The sequence below is a fragment of the Scyliorhinus torazame genome, chromosome 11, assembly GCF_047496885.1.
Source record: "Scyliorhinus torazame isolate Kashiwa2021f chromosome 11, sScyTor2.1, whole genome shotgun sequence".
Taxonomy (NCBI): domain Eukaryota; kingdom Metazoa; phylum Chordata; class Chondrichthyes; order Carcharhiniformes; family Scyliorhinidae; genus Scyliorhinus; species Scyliorhinus torazame.
This window is the reverse complement of record NC_092717.1, coordinates 145,408,169-145,423,450: the sequence shown is the minus strand read 5'-3', so window position 1 is coordinate 145,423,450 and position 15,282 is coordinate 145,408,169. Positions and strand designations below refer to the sequence as shown.

General features: G+C 44.3%; 1 protein-coding gene across 6 annotated transcripts in view; it reads left to right on the top strand.

The window, feature by feature from the left end:
* The window catches only part of efr3a (EFR3 homolog A (S. cerevisiae)), a 235,163-nt gene that overhangs the window by 109,535 nt on the left and 110,346 nt on the right, over positions 1 to 15,282 (top strand). The window lies entirely within an intron of this gene.

Genomic DNA, 15,282 nt, shown 5'->3' with positions numbered 1-15,282 from the left:
GGTTAGCACTGTCCACGGTCCCAGATTTGATTCCTGCTTGGGTCACTGTGCGGAGTCTGCACGTTCTCCCTGTGTTTATGTTGGTTTCCTCCGGGTGCTCCGGTTTCCTTCCACAAGTCCCTAAAGATGTGCTTGTTAGGTGAATTGGACATTCTGAATTCTCCCTCTGTACCCGAACAGGTGCCGGAGTGTAGCGACTAGGGGATTTTCGCAGTAACTTCATTGCAGTGTTAATGTAAGCCTACGTGTTACAATAATAAAGATTATCATTATTAATAAGTAGGCTTGCATTAACACTGCAATGAAGTTACTGAAAATTCCCGAGTCGCCACACCCCAGCACCTGTTCGGGTACACTTGAGGGAGAGTTCAGAATGTCCAATTCACCTAGCAAGCACGTGAGTTGGAGTTGACTTGACTTTTGTCATGAAGCATTAAAACCCAAGTGCAAAATACAACTAGAAAGCATATCAAAACTGCAGTTATCTAATAAACAATCGTAAATGCACACTGATCTTGTGCTCCTTCATGTGCGCTTGCCTGTTTAACATCACAGCCGCACCCCCTGAGACTCTGCCTGCAGCCTCCCATTATCGACCAAGTCCAAATTACCTGGAAGTACTTCCACTGATCTTGAAGTACTTCCCTTTAATCTCTCCAGGATTTTACTTTCTCAGTCCCTGAAGTCGAATGGCCAGGTGCACCGGCACACATTGTGTGCTTTCCCTGCTGCAGCTCACTCCATGGCTGCCACCAGAAGTCCCTGGAAATCTAAATACACGATACCCGCTGGCTCTCCCTTGTCTAACATCCTTGTTACCTCACAGAATTCTAAAAGATTTGTCAGACATGACCTCCCCTTGAAGAAGCCGTGCTGACTCGAGTCCTATTTTATCATGCACTTCCAGGTACTCTGCAATCTCATCGTTAATAATGGACTCTAAAATCGTACCAATGACTGAAGTCAGGCTAACTGCCCTATAATTTCCTGTCTTCTGCCTGTTAATGTTAGCCATTTTCCAGTCCTCTGGGACCCTCCCAGCCTCCAGGATTCCTGAAAGATCACCACCAATGCCTCCACTATCTCCTCAGCTATCTCCTTTCGAAACCTGGGGTGTAGTCCATCCGGTCCAGGTGATTTATCCACCTCAGACCTTTCAGTTTCCCCAGAGCCTTCTCCTTAGTGATGGCCACTACACTCACCTCTGCCCCCTGATTCTCCTGAAGTTCTGGTATCCCACTAGTGTCTTCCACTGTGAAGACTGATCCAAAGTAACTGTTCAGTTCTTCTGTCATTTCTTTGTTTCCTATTACTACTTCTCGAGTCTCATTTTCCAGTGGTCGAATATCTATTCTTGCCTCTCTCTTACCTATTATATATTGAAAAAAAATATCTTCCTATCTTCTTTTATATTCCTAGCTAGCTTGCAGTCATATTTCCTCTCTGCTCTCTGCTCTCTGCTCTCTGCTCTCTGCTCTCGCTCTCGCTCTCCTCTCGCTCTCTCTTTCTCTTTCCCCCCCCCCCCCCCCATTACTTTTTTTGTTGTCCTCTGCTCGCTTTTAAAGGCTTCCCAGTTGTCCGGCTTCCCATTAATCCTTGTATACTTTTTCTTTTATGCTGTTCCTGACTTCCCTTGTCAGCCATGGATGCCTCCCCTTAGCATGTTTCCTCCCCCTTGGGATGAATTTCTGTTGTCCTTCTTCAAAATGTTGATGAATCGCATCTTCCGGGTCCCAGGCCAAGATGTTAGTTCGTAACTCCTCGTGGACTTTGGACCCCCAGATGGATTGTCAGGGAGATCTACTTATCCTGACTAATTTACCAATGCCCTTTGAGGCTTCAGAACTTGGAAATTCTTAATGCTGCTTCTCACAGACTGCAGTGACCTTGTTTGCGATGGGTATTGGTTCCATCCCTACAAGATTATCTGGAAGCTTTTAATGCAAAGCCTGGTTACTGTATTATATTGGTCCCAGACTAGATTGTGGCATTTCGCAGACTTGTGCTGAAATTGTGACAGGAATGTTCTGGAATAACCATTTGTTTTGTTTGGGCCTTTGTGTTTTTTAAAAAATTGTATTTATAGTTGCAGTTCATTTATCTACTGGTGACATGTCCGACATAAGAGCAAAGTTTTTTTAGTGGCCTTTAATGATCCAGCTGCTTAACTATAAAAGGGTCACATTTTCTTTTAAACTTCATTTCATTAGCTGATTGAAAAGTAACAGCCAATTAAAAAGGAACAATGAGCACACTCATGACATTTAAATTGTTGAAAGTCTGAGCAGATTATTCAAGATGCAGGACAAGGTTGACTGGAATTGGTGCTTTAATCTGCAAAATGTTTGTTCATGTTTCGTCAAAGGTATAGCTAGATGAAAGAGCTGTATTAGTATGTTCTGCATAGCCTAATACAGCGCTTGCACTGCTATGAAGTGCTAATTTCTTTTTTAAAACCTGAAATGCTTGTAATGAAGCAATATCCAATGTTATGCTATATAAAGCTGACACCTTTTCATAGTTAAATTTGTGAAAATATGTGTTTCATGTTTTATTCAGTTTCTAGCTAATCTTGAATTGTAAAATTACTTAAAATGTTTACAGTTTATGCAGATTTTATTGATGCTGAGATAAACAAGGCAGCTACAAAAATATGAGCTCTGAAATTTGGTTTTGCAGTGCCAGCGTGCACACCTCTGGTGTAAGTGTGTTAGCATGCACATGGAGCATGTGCTAAAGTATGCAGAGTGGACAGATTGAGAAGTTATTCAATGTGTAACACTGAGTTGATGCCAGCACTGCCATTTTGGAACTTGATGTTCCAGTTAGCAGCGTCTCTTAGGAACGCATAATTCAACGCATGTTTAACAGCAGGAAGTAACCTCCCCATAGGTGCTGTTTAATCTATTTTCTATTTAACTATTTTCCGATCTATTTGCCAATTCATTTCTATTAGCTCTTGTTGCAATTGTAAAAGTGTTTAATTTCCAGAGCTGCTTAACGTCACTTAAGTCTACAGGAAGTGGTGTGGGACATCCTGGTGTGGGAAATATTTGTTCTGACGTTTAAGGATTCTGCACAGACCACTTGCTTCCAAGAGTGGGTACAGTAGGTTGCATTCCTCCTTGGACTACAGCCTGACAGGGGCATGAGCAGCGGTGACACAGAACTGGACAAGCTGCTGGAAGTGGGAGGAGGATGAAAAGGACACCCAGCTGAGGGCCTTGTATGCCCGGAGATTCAGGAGGCAATTCCCATACCTTCATAGAATACCTACAGTGCAGAAGGAGGCCAATCGGCCATCGAGTCTGCACTGACCTTCCGAAAGTGCATTCTACTCGGGTCTACTCTCCTGCACATCCCAGGACACCTGAGGGCCAATTTAGCATGGAAATAGGTTGTCTGGGATTGGGAGACAGGCTAGAGATTGTGGAGGAAAGATCTCCAGAGGTGATGAGGCCAGTGACAGTCCTGGAAACAATGGCTTAATGTCCAGTGGTGGGGTCATGGTGCAAGGGGAGGTAGGAAGAAATGCCTGAGAATTGGTGCTCAGCGTCTGCAAGGTCAATGCACCAGACAACAAAGCACCATCCTTGTCAGCAGGTTTGATAAAGTCAGGGTTGGACCTGAGAGAACGGAGTGCAGTAAGTTCAGAATGAGATAGATTACAGTGGTTGAGGGGAGCTGACAATTAAGGCATCTGATGTCACAACAGTTCTCATTCAAAAGATGAAGAGCAGGTAAGATGTCAAAGGGAGGGCCCAGGTGGAGGGAGAATAGTGGAGATGGGTGAACGGGCCAATTGAGCGGGTGGAGGACTCCTGCCCAAAGAAGTGAGCACAAAGGTGAAGACAGCAGAAGAAGAGTTCAACATTATGCCAAGCTCGAAATTCATTGAGGTGGAGCTTCAGGGTGAGTCCCTTGCTCAGCATAGACTGTTTTGAGTCAAAGCGGGGAAGGTCAAAGAGTAAGCTGAATGCACAGCAAGAGCTGGAATTAGAAGGAGGGATGGGGTCAGAGGAAAGTTGTTGGAGCATGCATTATTGCACACAGTGTATCAGGCACCTCCACTTCACTAAGGAGGTCCTGATTGATATTTGCCACCTGCTGCTGCAACAACTGTAGCTTCAGATGAGATGGCATTGCCAGTGGTTGTGAAGGCGATTGTAGTCATTAACCTTCTTGCATCAGAATCCTTCTTGACTGAAGCAATTAATTCTTGCAACATCTTCCAGTTCACCATGCATTGTTGCACAAATGAAGTCACTGAGCACCTCTGTGTTCAAAGAAAGCTGAATACATTGCAGTCCCTCTTGCCAGAGACGATGAAACAGAGCAAACACATGGCTTTCTAAGCATTGCCGGCTTCTATTAAATACGCGCATGACACATTGCAGGTGCTGCATCTCAGCTGAGATGTACTGCAATAGATAGGGATTCTACTCGATCAACATCCAGCTACTGGGTCACCATGCAGTTCTTGTAAGTAAATGTCCAATTTGCTGTCAACTACTATGTTGCCTTCTGTGACTGTGCTGTGCCAGCTGCATTCAAATGAAACCAGAGTGGCTACTGTGTGATGAGGGCTATCCAAACTGGCTAAGGGAGAGAAAGCAGAGAATAATGGTGAATTTCTTTTTTTAGAATGGCAGTAAGTATTCATTGCTGCTCCTCAGGCATTGGCGTCGGGACTAATACTCTGAGATGTATACAAGTAGCTTAGGCAACAAAGTATAAGTGCCCTGACAGTGTTATTACCTGGTAGTAAGGTGATTGTATTGTTACAGTCAAGTGAAGAGGAGTAGGAAGACTTCCTTTTCCATCCCTCCATGCTTGACCACAAGAGGTTTTTTAAAAAAGGATGTGTTTGCCAATTCAGTCAATGTTTTGTGTGATGTGACTGTAAAAGGCAGAAGCAGGTTTCCTTGAGGTTTTTTTTTTAAAAGCAAAAAGAGAACAGCATTTATTGTCCTCAACTCAGTCTATATAAAATTATAATGCTGCAAGTTTCACACATGCACACTCCAAGTTCACATAAATGCAAATAGATTACAGGGTGGGAGGATAGATTAAGCAATTTAAAGTCCAATGCAGTTGAAGGGGTGTACAGCTGTTGATGGTCGATTATTTGTCTGACATCAGGTTCAACTCAGTATTTCGGAGTTGGACATCGAGGCAGTGATGATGTTGACAGTAGATTTACCATTCTTTCTGGCAGCAGAAGCTGCGAGGTTAATTCTTTACTCTCTGCATGCGGCACAGGATAGTCAAATAACAGATAGTGCTCAAAACCCGCGGGTTATACGGAATGAAAAAGGCAATCCACTCCGGATCATCTTCAGCTTTTGCTGGTCCGCAGAGAATATAGCTGCTTAAACACACAAAAGGTTACGGTTTGTCACATGTCTCATTCTCACTCTTGGTTTGTGGGATTACACTTAACTGGTAGGTCACATGGTTTGTCCCCAACCAGTTGAGTATCCAAACAATTGTGATAGATACATAGAAGATAGGAGCAGGAGGAGGCCTTTTGACCCTTCGAGCCTGCTCCGCCATTCATCACGATCATGGCTGATCATCCTGTCATGATATTCAAACACACACATCATGATAGACACACCAACAGACAAATCAGAAAACACAACACCACAACCAATCACAGAAAGATATAAAAGCACAAACACGACACCTGGTGGTCAGTATTAGCTGGAGACAAGGACCAGGACAGACCTGCTACATGACACACTCAGGGAGACAGCACGTGCAGAGTATCCAGAACGAACTGTATATAAGAGTTAAAATAAAATAGAGTTGTACCACATACAACTGTGTTGGCTCATCTGTGCACCAGAGAACCCAACACCACATGGTACAGGAGTGGATCGATACCTGCCGGCATACCTCAGTGTACACAGACAACCAGCAGTGCCCAGGCAAAATGATAGAGCTCCCGGTTCCGCAGCCGCTCCAGTGCCACGGCGATCTCCGCGTAAACTGGCGGCGATTCCGGCAAGTGTTCGAATTGTTCCTGGTGGCAGCTGAACTCCAAGACATGGATGATAGCGAAAAAATTGAATTTCTCCTCACCATCGCCGGTGCAAGGGCAAGAGAAATATTCACAAGGTTCAGGTTCTTCAGCAGGCAGCAAAGGTACGATTACCAGGCAGTCCTGGACAAATTCTCCAAGTACTGTGAAGAAAACGCAATCCAATCGGCAAGTAAAGGTAAGAAAAGTGGCAGTACTCACCTCGTGGCCGGGATCCCGGAGCCCGAATTCCCAGAGGCCGCAATCCCGGGCCTGAGAGAGGGCTGGGTCGAGGTCGGTGGCCATCTTGCTAAAGGTATCACGCTAGCACAGTTGCGCGAGCAGTGCGCAGAACCGGAAGTTTCGTTTGCGCATGCGCAGTCAAGAAGACGGCCATCGGTAAAGGAACAGCGATCTGAGCATGCGCAGTCGCTTCCTACGTGCTACATACCGAGTGTCAGGATGTCAGAGGCCCCAGACCGCACCAATTTAAAGGGGAAACGTCCCAAATCCAATTTAAAAGGGAAACGTCCCAAATCAAAAAAACAAAAATCTGTTAAAGCTGTAAAACAACCTTCCCTCACCTGGAATGACAGCACATTGCCGCAAATTGACCCAGGAGATGAATTTGACCTCCGAAGAACCCTCCGACAAACAGTTACCTACGCACAAGCCGATGATTCCGACCTCGAATACTTCGATGACGATCTTTACAGTGTTTACGGACCTCGCGAGCCCAATGATAGCTCCGTGGTCCTATACGACTATGACTCAGACGAACCTTTCGTGTTGCACATTGGCGGCCCACACATTGAATCCGACGCAGATGCGGATTCATTTTTCGGATTTGAGGATCTTCAATCCAGCAGATATGACGTCCCAACTTATCAGTACCGGATGATGCTGCAGCCTGACATTAACAGACAGGGAGCGGTGCAAGCACACGGAGAGCGCCCTGCTGCCACACACAGCGTGGTCCACGTCCCGCTCAACGTTCCCGACTCTATGAAAGAAGACATGCAATACTCCAGAGCGCAGTCCTCGCATGAACCAGAAGTGACTCCAGAGTCACAAGCCTCCACAGCAAGCTCGTGGACAGACTCCACAATTGCAGAAACGCAAGACTCCAGAGCGCAGTCCTTGCACGAACAAGAAGTGACTCCAGTGTCACAAGCCTCCACAGAGAGCTCGTGGACAGCCTCCACGATAGAAGCAACGCAAGACTCCAATGTGCGGTCCTTGCAGGAACAAGACCATGAGGGTCTAGCAGCCTCTCCTGACCAACCAGCGGCAGACGATGCAAGTCTGCCATGCTCACGTGAACAGCAAGAAGGCTATAACAGCCTACCATGCTCCACTACACAGCAGCATGACCATGACGGTCTCTCATGCTACAATGAAGGGCACAACGCTGAAGACTGTTCCAGCCCAACTGAAGACCAGCCAAAGGAATCGCCTCTTCCAAGCCCGAAGAAAAAAGGTTTATGCGCTGACCTTCAGGATCATTATAGCCGAACAGAGATTAATAATGCTGCACAGTCACAGAAGGATGCTGAGGATTTGCTAAAGAAATTAATTGAATGTTTAACTTGCAAGGAGCAGACTGAGAATTGCCAGTGTTTTAGTACGGATCGAAAAAATGGACAAGACATTGATCCTCAGGTAATGGAAATAACACAACCTGAATCATATCTACAGCAGGGACAAATGTCTCCCTTCAACACAACGCCGCAAAGTCCCAACTTCGGAGACCAGCAGTTAGTCAGTAATGCCTCTTCAAACCTTGAGGGGAACATTAATTGCATTGAACCTATACACACTCCACTGATAAATGAGCAGAACATTGGAGCAAGAATCCTGAGGACACCGAAATCGAGTAGCCAGATAACAAATTTAAAACCCGCAGCAGTTTCAAGTGAACCAAGTGTGCTTTCCACTAATGGTGAAGATGCAGATAAGGTCGACCCGATTATCCATTGTACCACACTAACCCCAGTGATTAAGCAGTTATGTATGGGGAGTATAATGTGGGCAATTGAGAACAGTAAAAGAGAGACTGTGACCATGCCAGCCCCAGCAAAATCAGACCCAGAGACCATGAAGGCATGTACATTAGACAAAGATACATATGAGGTACCTGAGAAGAAAAGTGAAACGGAATGTTCTTTGGAAAATAGTACAATGTCGATAGAAACATTGGATCCTATATTCGAGGCCATACATATGGGAGAATTTTGGGGTAATAAACAAGGTTCTGCAATGTCTGGGGGAAGATTTAAAATTCCAAAGAAGAAAAGCCCAAATGAAGGACAACGTCAAGTCAATGACAGTCCACCGACATGGTGTGCACCACCAGATGAAAACGCTTGACAATTTACCCAACCCTAGTGAACAGCAAGCTGCTAATGAGGATCTATCCACGGGATGTGAGACGAGTGACGACAGCATCCCACTTCCCATGCAAAAGGTGCAAGGTGACAGACCTCGCCTAGTGCGTACCGAGGCACTCGACGATCACGGTGGGACCACTGATGACTGCGGTGGCGGCGCACCGCTTCCACCCTCGATGGCTCGAGCCGCTCCACTGGTCGGTGCATTCCTGCATGTTCCGACTCCAGAAGTGCAGCTTCAGGGAATCTCGGCTGCCTCCAGTGAACCTGTTGGGACTCCGGACGGGGAGCATCGACGGAAGGCAGACCGGACTCCAGCTGGGGAGCAGCCAAGCGCCGACTCTGATTCGCGCACCCCAGACTTTGCTCCGGACGGGCGGTGTCGCGGCCTCGGTGATGGCACGCTCAGGGTGACGGCGGATGCCACGGCGACAGGGAATGGATCGCGTGGCAGTCCCACTGGGTCGGCAGTGGCGACCAGCACCGGCGGTCCAAGACGGACACACCAATTCGCGCCATCGCCAGACGTTGATGCGAGCAACAATTCTCTCTCCAAGGCGACATGCTTCGACGTTTCTCTGCGGAGTCGCCCTTCCGGCACAGCAGGTGGCTGTAACCAGCGTGCACGGTCTCGGCCAACGTCCACATCTGGCACAGTCATCGCCTTGCATGGTATTAGTGATGGTGCTTCTTCGATGGCAACGACCCATCGGCTACAAGATGCCGTCCACCACAAACATAAAAAGAAAAAAGACTCCACCTTGTTCCTGGCATGCAGGGCGGATGGATTGGTGCGTAGGCGCAATCAGCGAGCTTTGCGCCGCCTTCCACGCTCGCAACTGAACCGTCCGCACACGCCGGATCCTCCACTGGTTCCCAAGGATGACTTCGTGGAGATGCCACGGATCATGCCCCTTCCATCGCCACCAGAACCAAACCACAGCCAAGGCAACACTAACAAAGATGTTGAATGTTATATTTGCACGAATGAAAAACCAAGCACTGCACGAAGTACAACAAATGGAAAAGTAGAGACTTCGGCAGCAGCATCACCTCCAACAGTCCAAGGTGAACCAGTGTGAACCCAAATCTCCACAGCTGAACCGGCTTGAGGACCAGCCTATTCTTGAGGCGGTCACCCATTAGACTGGACTTATAACGCTGTTCATACGTTCAAAAAGTCAAACACTTCTGTATTATAACCTGTTGTTGTTTATCGTTCCAGATATCGTCTGACCGGACCACTGTTCAAGTTGGTTTTTTTCTCTCATTCATGTTTTGTTATGGTACAACCTTGTTAGTGTGACGCACCCGACATTGCCCCATGTAAATAGTTACGTCATATACACACACGCTGTACACAACATACACACACTCTTGGATGCACTCACGACACGATTATATTTATAACCACGTAGGCACATGTCTTTGTAAAAAGGGGGATGTCATGATATTCAAACACACACATCATGATAGACACACCAACAGACAAATCAGAACACACAACACCACAACCAATCACAGAAAGATATAAAAGCACAAACACGACACCTGGTGGTCAGTATTAGCTGGAGACGAGGATCAGGACAGACCTGCTACATGACACACTCAGGGAGACAGCACGTGCAGAGTATCCAGAACGAACTGTATATAAGAGTTAAAATAAAATAGAGTTGTACCACATACAACTGTGTTGGCTCATCTGTGCACCAGCGAACCCAACACCACACATCCAACTCAGTAGCCTAATTCTGCTTTCTCCCCATAGCATTTGATCCCATTCTCCCCAAGTGCAATATCTAGCCACCTCTTGAATATATTCAAAGTTTCAGCATCAACTACTTCCTGTGGTAATGAATTCCACAGGCTCACCACTCTTTGTGTGAAGAAATGTCTCCTTATCTCTGTCCAAAATGGTTTACCCTGAATCCTGACTGTGACCCCTGGTTCTGGACACACCAATCATTGGTAACATCGTCCCTGTATCTACCCTGTCTAGTCCCGTTAAAATTTTTATAAATCTCTGAGATCCCCACTCATTCTTCTGAACTCTAGCGAGAACAATCCCAACCTCGCCAATTTCTCCTCATATGACAGTCCCGCCATCGTTGGAATCAGTCTGGTAAACCTTTGCTGCACCCTCGAGAGCAAGAACATCCTTCCTCCGAGAAGGAGACCAAAACTGTACACAATACTCCAGGTGTGGCCTCACCAAGGCCCTGTTTAATTGCAGCAACTCATCCTTATACTTGAAACCTCTCGAAATGAAGGTCAACATACCATTATCCTTCTTTACCGCCTGCTGCACCTGCTTACCTTCAGCGACTGGTGCACATGACCCTATCCTTCTCACTACTGTGTTAATTTCCTCTTTAAGCAGCAGTGCCACGCCACCACCTTTTCTTTTGTGCCTGTCTTTCTGTCTTTCCTAAATACTGAAAATCCTGGAACATTCAGTTCCCATCCCTGGTCACCCTGCAGCCATGTCTCCGTAATCCCAATTATATCATACCCATTTATACCTGTCTGCGCGATTAGTTCATCCCCTTTATTGCAAATGCTCCGTGCATTAAGGCACAGAGCCTTTAAGTTTGTCTTTTTCACAATGTTTGTCATGATGCTTTGCTATGGGTTAGGAGATGGTCTTCAAGGTGATTGTACCTGCTGATGTTTTGCAAACAGGTTATCTCCATTTCAATGGCTTTGGACTGTAGAAGGTACAGTGATGCAAATCACAAAACCTTTACAGTGCCGAAGGAGGCCTTTCGAATTATCAAAAGGGCATTCTACCTAATCTCATTCCCCTGATTTATCCCCGTAAGCTTGCATTTTCTGACACCAATCCAATTCCCTTTTGAATACCTTTATCGAACCTGCCTCCATTATTCTCTCCAGAAATTCAGTCCAGACGCCAATCACCCTCGAGATGAAAAACCATTTACTCACATCACTTCTACTCATTTTGCCAATTATTTTGAATTTGTGCTCTCTAGTTTTTGATGTACACCTGAATGCAAACAGTTTCTCACTCTTTATCCTGTCCATACCCCTCAGAATCTTGAATACCACTATCAAGTCTCCTCTCTACTTTTCTCTCATGAAAACACCCAATTTATCCTCGTGCGCTATTGATGTTTATCCCTGAAATCATTCTTATGAATCTCTTTACTATCTCCAATGTATTCACTTCCTTCCTCAAATATGGTGCACAGAATGGACACAGTACTCCATATGAGGCCTAATTAGTATCTTAACAAGTTCAACATGACCTTCTTACTCTTGTGTTCAATGCTCAATTAATAAAACCTCGTATGCTGTATGCTTTATTAACTGCTCTCAACATGCCCTGCTCCTTTGATGACTTGCGTACCTATACACCAATGTCGCTTGGTTCTTGCATCTCCTTTAGAGTCCCTTTATTTTATGCTGTCTCTCCATATTCTTTCTGCCTGTATTAATCACTTCATACTTCTCTTCATTGAACTTCATCTGCTACTTGCTTGCCCAATCCGAGAATAGGTCTATGTTCTTTTGAAGTTCAAGACCATCCTCAGCACAGTTAACAACGTTTCCAATCTTTGTAGCATCTGCAAATTTTGAAGTCATGCCCTACACACCACCATCTAGGTCATCAATATACACCAGAAAGAGCAAGGGTCCTAGTACTGACCCCTGGGGAACTCCACTAAAAACTTTCCTCCAATCTGAAAAACATCTATTTATAACTACTCTTGCAATTGTCTACTTTTCCTTTTGTTCCATCAGCTATAATTTTTCTCACAAGTCTGTTATGTGACACTGTATCCAATACCTTTTGAAAATCGACATTCACAATTTCCCTTAGCAATTTTCTCTGTTACCTCTTCAAAAAAAAACACCAGCAAGCTAGTGAATATTGATTTTTCCCTGAATGAATCCATGCTGGATTTTCTTAATTATGTATAGTTTCCAGAAGTTTCCTTACCACTGAAGTTAAAGTGAATTGTCTGCAGTTGTCGTTATCCTTGCACCCTTTTTTGAACAAGGGTGTAACATTCTCAGTTCTCCAGCACCAACCCTGTATCTAAGGAAGACTGGAAAGTGATGACCAGCGCTTCAGCAGTTTCCACTCTCACCTCCCTCAGTATCCTTGGATGCATCTCATCCCATCCTGATAGTTTGTCAATTTGCATATCATCTCATCCTGGTACTTTCTCAATTTTAAGTAAAAACAGACTTTAACACCACCTCCCTCTCAATTGTAAAATTCTCGAGTGTATGAGTTCTCTCCTCTCTCTCAGCTTGGGTAGTATTGTTTTCCTTTGTAAAGACAGATGCAAAGTGCTTGTTTAATACTTCTGCTATTTCTCCTGTCTCCACATGCAAGTCTCCTAATTGGCCCTACCATTTATTTTACCACCCTTTTATTATTTACATGCTTACTGAAGATCTTGGGGTTCCCTTTTATGTTAGTTGCTAGTCTCTTTTCATGCTCCCTCCTTGATCTTCTATTTTTCACTTCCTTCCATATTCAGCCTGATTCTCCATCGTATTTTCTACTTGACATCTGTCATATGCACACTTCTTCCTTTTCAGCTTCACCTCTGTCTCATTATCAACGATGATCTGAATGTATTTGTCCTACCCTTCTTTATTTTTTAAATTTGAGTACCCAATTCATTTTTTTCCAATTAAGGGGCAATTTAGCGTGGCCAATCTACGTAGCCTGCACATCTTTGGGTTGTGGGGGCGAAACCCATGCAAACGCGGTGAGAATGTGCAAACTCTACGTGGACAGTGACCCAGAGCCGGGATTGAACCTGGGACCTCAGCGCCGTGAGGCAGCAGGGCTAACCCACTGTGCCACCGTGCTGCCCTTGTCCTACATTTCCCTTCAAAGGTATACACCTTCATGTTGCTTGCAATTCTATCTCTTTGAAGGTAGCCCGTTGTTCAGGCACTATCTTTTCTGCCAACATTTAACTCTAACTCCTCGCCTCTGATGCATTCACATCCCATCCAAGTTGGCTTTCACCCAATTAATTATTCCTGCTCTGGATTGCTCCTTGTCCTTTTCCATGACCAATCTAAACCTTATGATACAATGGCCACTCAATGCTGTTCCACTGTTTGATCCATTTGGGCTAACTCATTCCCCAGAACAATGTCCAACAGTGCCTGCCCTCTCATTGGACCGGAAATGCACTGCTGCAGAGAATTTCTTGAACTCTTTCCCCCACTTGCCCCTTTGCTCTATTCTTATGCCAGTCTATATTTAAATAATTTAAATCCCCCATTATAATTACTCGATAATTCTTGCATCTCTCTGTCTTGTGTTTGAAAATTTGTTTCTCTGCATCTCTTCCACAAGCTGATATTCTATATATTACACCGATCAATGATATTGCACCTTTTTTTCATTCCTTTCTCTCTCTCTCGGCTGCAGATTTACAACCTTAGATGGATTTGATCAATCCAACTCATCAGTGTTCCTCTCCCGCTTAGCTAATATCTTTCCGAATTGAACCATCTCTAAATTCCGCTGCCAGTTATTGTGCATTCAAAGCGCTAGCTTTTGAATGTGAGAAAAAGAAGCATCCAGAGGTTTTACTGAATCTGAAGGTTGTCATTTGATGGCTATGATTGAGGAATTTATTTTCTGCTTCAGTAAAAGGGCACTGCAGCTATTGAACTTCAGTCAATCTGAATTACCAAAACAACAGACATTCATAAAAAAGAAATTTTTAGAGCTTCCAGCTTCAGTCTAAACATTTCACATTGATTTATGGTTAACTCTTTTACAGTGCCATACAAAATGTATACAAGGCGATTTATTTTTGGTGCCGTTTTTGAATAAGTAACTCCAGCATCAGAAACTAGTATGTTTGGACATAAATGATTAACTGCTCACAAGTTAGACGTTTGGAGCAGTGTTAATAATTTATTGCAAAGGAAATGCTTGTGATATTTATTTTTCTCTTCCTGTGTCAAATGTTATGTCTAGTCATAAAAGCTGAATTTCATCTTGTAAACAAAATCTTTGTTCAGTAAATAATCCAAAACTAAATTTTGGTTGAAAACTGAATATAAATATTCGGAACGTCTAAAGTTACCATCCTCGCCTTCTCAATCTTGTCCCTACCTAGCCTGAGATGTGGTGATCCTCAGGTTAAGTCTCCACCAGTCAGCTCTCACTCAAAATGGGAAAGCAGCCTATGTTCATCTGGGACTATGGCGACTTTCATTTTCACTTCAAGAAAGGATAAAAATAAGCTGGGCATTAGAGTCTACTAGCTTGCTCCCACACAGTGATGAATTCTGATCTTGTAATTTATGCTTATTTACGCTGCATGAGCTGTGTTATCCAGAAGGAGTCATCAACAGTATCATCAAGTGACAGTAACACACCTTTAAACTTACTGATGTTCAGATTGTTAAAATGTTATAAGAGGTGGCTGCAAGAAACTAAAACACAAAATGGATGTAGTTGGGTAAATTAAACCGGAATGATGGATCTTGAAAAGTTGTGCACACCTCACCGATCTGTCCTGACGTGCTGCATAGTCCCACAACCCCATCCCATCCCAATTTTACACACAAATGCAATGATTTTATAATTTAAAAAAATAGTGCATCTGTTTAAACATTCCTTTTGGAAGCATTAAGTAAAAATATATATATATATATTTTCAAATGGCACATATGAAATATTTAAAAAAAAACCTTGAGGGATTATTACATTAACCACAAAGCTGCATATAGGGCTGGCTGCTACAGTCTTTCACCAACATTAAGAAAAGGGCCAGAAATGATTTTTTTAAAAAACTATAATTTTAATGAAACCTTGGTGAATTCAGACCACTAACAGCCAGTGGAAATGGATCCCTA